We start from the raw sequence: 5,432 nt of genomic DNA on the forward strand, positions 1-5,432 counted from the left end.
TGGAGCCTCAACCTTTTACAATTTATATAAATGACTTGGGTGAAGGGACTTGGATGGTTACTAAATTTACTGATGATACAAAGCTAGGTAGGAAAGTAAATTGTGAAAAGGACAATTGCAAACTGATAAACCCTTGCACAGCTTTGTGGTATGGTTACCTATTCATGCATTTATCCCCAACTATGGCCATTTACTATGCCAGCTGCTGGCTTGAAGACAATCATTCCAAGAGCTTACTTTTGGAGAAATGAAACTTAAGCAATTAAACAGTAAAACAAAACTTATAACACTAAACCTCTGCCTTTCAAACTAATGAATATATATTCTAAACATAGTGAATTTCTCATACTTTCTCTGCAACCCATCCACTGTGTGGCCAAATGGGCCATCTAAAATGGTGATTTGTAAAGCACTCTGGGACAATTGGGCAAGAACTAAAATGACAGGCTGCAGTTTAAAAGACAGAGATAAACAGGCTGCAACTCAGACGACTGAATACACAGGAAATAGGCCATCCCAAAGACAATGGACACTTTCTAGTCAAACATACTTGTTTACCTTAACCCCTTATTTGGGAGGGAGATATGTGACCTATGTGCCTCCAGCATCTACAGACATGGCCGTTGGATACACACCCAGAGATCGATGTGGCAGCACCTGATTGGACTCTTATCAATCAGGGTGATCAAGCCCTGATCGATTGATTGACAAGAATCAGGAGGCCGCCCAAAAGGACACAAAACCAGGGAGGGATAAAAGCTCCTGCACAACAGAAGCTCTCTCTCTCTCTCTGACCCCACGAACGAGCTACAACAACGGTGACTGTCGCCAGCGACGACCAGCATGAGGAGAGCCACCACACCCGAGAAGGAAGGAAGACCAGAGCCAGCGTGCCAGACCAGACCAAAGGACCAGACTACGCAGAGGACGACCGAGACCAGCGCACAGATAAAGGCCAATATCTGCTTGGGTACTTGCCGTCACGCAAAGTTAAGTCAAGGTCTCGTATTGGACTTGAACTTTAGTATTTTCTGTAAGATAACTTATTGTTGGTTGGGTGGGTGATTATTGATTTTGTGTTTTAAATAAATATTGGTTGTACTAACAAGACATCTACTCGCAGTTCTTTGTCCACTGTATAAGGGTTAAAACAGACTGTGCGGCAGGCACAACAACTGGCAACTCCGCCGGGACATCGACAAGAAGTAACCTTGTTGCTCCGACATCGAATCTCCGAGAATCTATATTGAACGATTAATTAAAACTCAGAGACAACAGATGTAAACTCCTTATTGGACAAATAACTACTTTTGGGAAATTGTTTATTGTGCATGCATTGTTACTAACAAGGAGGATAGGGTAAACTCCGTAGGTTTGCATTAGAATCCGGAGGGATTAGGACTGGAACATAGCCCAAAGCCGTACCCGCAGTCCGATCGACTCCCTACCCCTTGTCGTTGAATATAGAATGACAGGAAACAGCACAGAGACAGAGAAGTGTCCCATATGGGAAACAAGAATCAGGGAATATATTAAGAAGAAAGGGTGGCCCCTATGGGCAGAATCTTGTGCCAATACTGAGATGGGACCAGGATCCCTAGGGCAGAAGTATTGGGATGATCTGAGGAAAGTTCAGGGAAATAGGCAGACAAATGTGAGAAAGCGACTGCCATTGTGAGCTGCTTAGGGACAGCTGCTAGGAACAGAACAGGAATTAAACACAGTTCGTAAGGAACTGGAGGATCGAAGCAGGCACAGGAGGAAAAGGAGGAGGAGATTAAAAAACTAAAGGAACAGCAGCAGGAGAGGATAGAACAAATAAGAGCCGAAAAGGAGGAGGAGATTAAGAAACGAAAGGAACAGCAGCAGGAGAGGATAGAGCAAATAAGAGCCGAAAAGGACAGAGAGGTAAATGAATTAAAGAGAACAAACCAGGCAAATTTATTACATCTGGGCAATTTTCAAACCCAGTATGAGAGAGCTTACCAAGACGCCCAGTACGCTGTCTTGGCCAAAGGTGAAGCCGAGTGGGCAGTAGCACGATTGGAAGCTAAGTGCACTGATCTGCAGGCGGCAATAAAAGCGCTACATCAAGCCAGCAAAGAACAGAGACAGGCAACTGCTGACCACTCCAAATGCCAGCGAGAAATTTCATGGCTGGAATCCCTATTACCGGTTCAGAGCGGATTTATGTGAACCTTCGGGACAGTAGAGGAAGAGGATGCGGATTGGGGAGAGTTAAAGGAGAATACTAGACTTTACGTTACGCAAACCAAGGATTGGGGTCCACCACCATCTTTCCCAGAGGAAATCATACCCACCGCGCCCCCAGATTCACCTCCAGTATCGATGCACCCAGTGACGACTGAACGTCGGGTAGGAGAGTCTCAGGGCCCAACTGTTAGATACACGACTCCGTTTACGGTGGCACAATTGGCCGAAATTACAAATGAAATCACAACCTTTGAGCCATCGGCTGATCCACACAGTTTCTTTGAGGATGTTAGGCAGCAGAAGATAATGCATGGGCTAGATGAAAGGGAAGAAGTGAAGCTGATAGTCATGTGCTTAAGCAAGTCTGTACAGTCTGCCCTGCCAGTCCCTCAAAATGTCGGGGAAGGAACCTGAAACGAAATTAAGGCAGCGATATTGACCGCGGTAGGATTTAATAAAGGGGATCCTGTAGATGGGTTAAATAAATGTAGACAGAGGAAAGGGGAACATCCGACTGCCTTTGCCAGTCATTTATGGATCCACTTCACGGGAGTGTGTGGGGAATTAGATCGGGCTAGATTAAATGAGGCCGATTCATCCAAATGGGCTCGGACATTAGTCTCGCACACCACAGAGGAAGGCAAGAAAGCCTGCACTAATTTTGACCCCGCAGAGTCCACACACAATGAAGCATGGGTTCTCTGACGGTTAGCTCAAGTTTGGGAACAGGAAGTTCAGGGAGCCCCAACATCACGGTCAGAAAGGGAGGTGAGAATGCTTCCGATGAGGGCTAGCCAGGGTCCAGTATGGAGAAACAAGGGTAGAGGGGATCACCAACACCAGAGAGGTACAGCTCCACCTTACACAGCAGCCCCGGGGAGAGATAGAGGGACATGTTTTAATTGCGGGCAGCCAGGACACTTCGCCCGAGATTGTAGGAGACCCCCACCACATACATGGTCCCCAAGACCACCGGCTCCAACAGTTAGGCCAGCTCCTAGAGCTTCACACACTCGCATGCGCAGCAATCCCGCCGCCATGACTGAAGCAGGAAAGTTGTTTGTTGGTGGCCTGAACTTCAACACAGACGAGCAGTCCCTGGAAGAGGTTTTCTCCAAGTATGGGCAGATCTCTGAGGTGAAAGTGATTAAAGACAAAGACACCATGGCGTCCCGCGGTTTCAGCTTCATCACTTTCAAAAACCCAGAGGACGCCAGGGACGCGCTGCAGGCGGTGAATGGAAAATCCCTCGATGGGCGCCAGATCCGGGTGGGTCATGCCAAGAATCGGTCTGGAGGCGGCCGCGGGTACGGTTGAGGCGGCTATAGCGGCAGCTACAGTAACAATGGCTGCAGGAGAGGGGCAGGAGGTGGCTATTGGGATAGTGACGGGAGCGGCGGCTATAGCGGCAGAGGCCGGTACGATACAGGAGTCTGGGATAGCTATTCGGGTGGGTACAAGGGCCAAGGTGGATACTACTATGGTGGTGGCGGTGGTTACGGAGGCCACTCATACAGGGACTATGACTGATCAAAGCAACAAAAGTATTTCTGCCAGATTCAGGATCAACCTCCCACCTAGATCCTAAAATGGCTCCTGGAACCGCAGAAAGCAGTATCTGATGAAATTTGATTTGCCTTTATGTTAAAATGCTAGAAAACCATTTTCACCATGATTAATCTTGTTATCCAATTGTTGACTCGGTTAATTCTTTATGAGGATTGAATATTTCTTCAAATAAAAGCCATGTGACTTTTAATGAATTTAAATGTCTTCATTTGGAAAATTGGCATGGAACATTTGTCGAGGGATTGAGACTGCAAGGTGAATATTGCCAGCAATGTACCCAGTTACTTTTGAGTCATTTTCCTTGCCACCAAAAAGTAATGAAAGATCTCCCTGCACAGCAGCCTTTTCATGTAACTTATTGCAAGACTCTTTGAAAGCAAACTGATGGTCTTTTGTTTTAAAACTCATTTCTTGAAAACTGTATACTGACTTTTAAAAATCAAATGTCATTTGTTCTACTTTCATCAGCTGGCATGGTCCTTTGAACAGAACGTTGCCACTTGGGAGTCAAATCTTTTGCCAGTGGATTATCTGAATATAATGCAGCTTCAGAAAAAAAAAACAGGCGGGGGAGGGCACGGACAGTTTAAATACATGTATATACATCAAATATTAGACGCGATAACAGCAGAAATTACATTGATCTCCTCAGGACAACGACGGACGACAACAAAGATGCAACCTCAGATCCACCTCATCGGACTCATCATCAGGATAAGCATGCAGGACACTCCAAGCAAGATGAACTTTTCAAATCCAGGCTATTTGTGGTTTGACACAATGACAAGACGTGGGATCTGCCCTCGAATCATGGTCCCCTCTATTTCATCAGCAGAATGTTTACAGAGAACCCACCGGATTGCACTTTGCACTAATGGACAATAATGGACAATTGAAAATCTTTATATCGGAATGTGCCCTGGACTCACGAATACTTATTGTAATGCTTTGTTGTTTGAATGTTGGTTTGTAATTAGCTTATTGTAATGATGGTGTTTAGAATATGTGGTTGTTTGTATTTGTAGAATGTTGTTGTCTGTAGCTTCTGGATGTCAATATATTGTAGAGATGTATTATTACTGTTCATGCCAATACCTGGGCCTTGCTTGACTGTTGAGTGACTGGGGAATTCCTGACAGATACTGGTCCTGAGTTTGTGATCCATCACGCTTCGCGTTCAGGATCAAAGGGGGGACTGTGGACAAACGGGCCACCAAAAATGGCGATTTGAAAAGCACTCTGGGACAATTGGGCAAGAACTAAAATGACAGGCTGCAGTTTAAAAGACAGAGATAAACAGGCTGCAACTCAGACGACTGAATACACAGGAAATAGGCCATCCCAAAGACAATGGACACTTTCTAGTCAAACATACTTGTTTACCTTAACCCCTTATTTGGGAGGGAAGTATGTGACCTATGTGCCTCCAGCACCTACAGGCATGGCCGTTGGGTACACATCCAGAGATCGGTGTGGCAGCGCCTGATTGGAGTCTTATCGATCAGGGTGATCAAGCCCTGATCAATTGATTGACAAGAATCAGGAGACGGCCCTAAAAGGACACAAAACCAGGGAGGGATAAAAGCTTCTGCACAACTGAAGCTCTCTCTCTCTCTCTGACCCCACGAACGAGCTACAACACCGGTGAC

General features: G+C 45.8%; 1 pseudogene; it reads left to right on the plus strand.

The window, feature by feature from the left end:
• The first annotated feature begins 3,252 nt into the window (after positions 1-3,252).
• On the plus strand, positions 3,253-3,744 carry LOC144492247 (RNA-binding protein 3 pseudogene; annotated as a pseudogene).
• Positions 3,745-5,432: the final 1,688 nt, after the last annotated feature.

This window comes from Mustelus asterias, chromosome 4 (assembly GCF_964213995.1).
Source record: "Mustelus asterias chromosome 4, sMusAst1.hap1.1, whole genome shotgun sequence".
Taxonomy (NCBI): domain Eukaryota; kingdom Metazoa; phylum Chordata; class Chondrichthyes; order Carcharhiniformes; family Triakidae; genus Mustelus; species Mustelus asterias.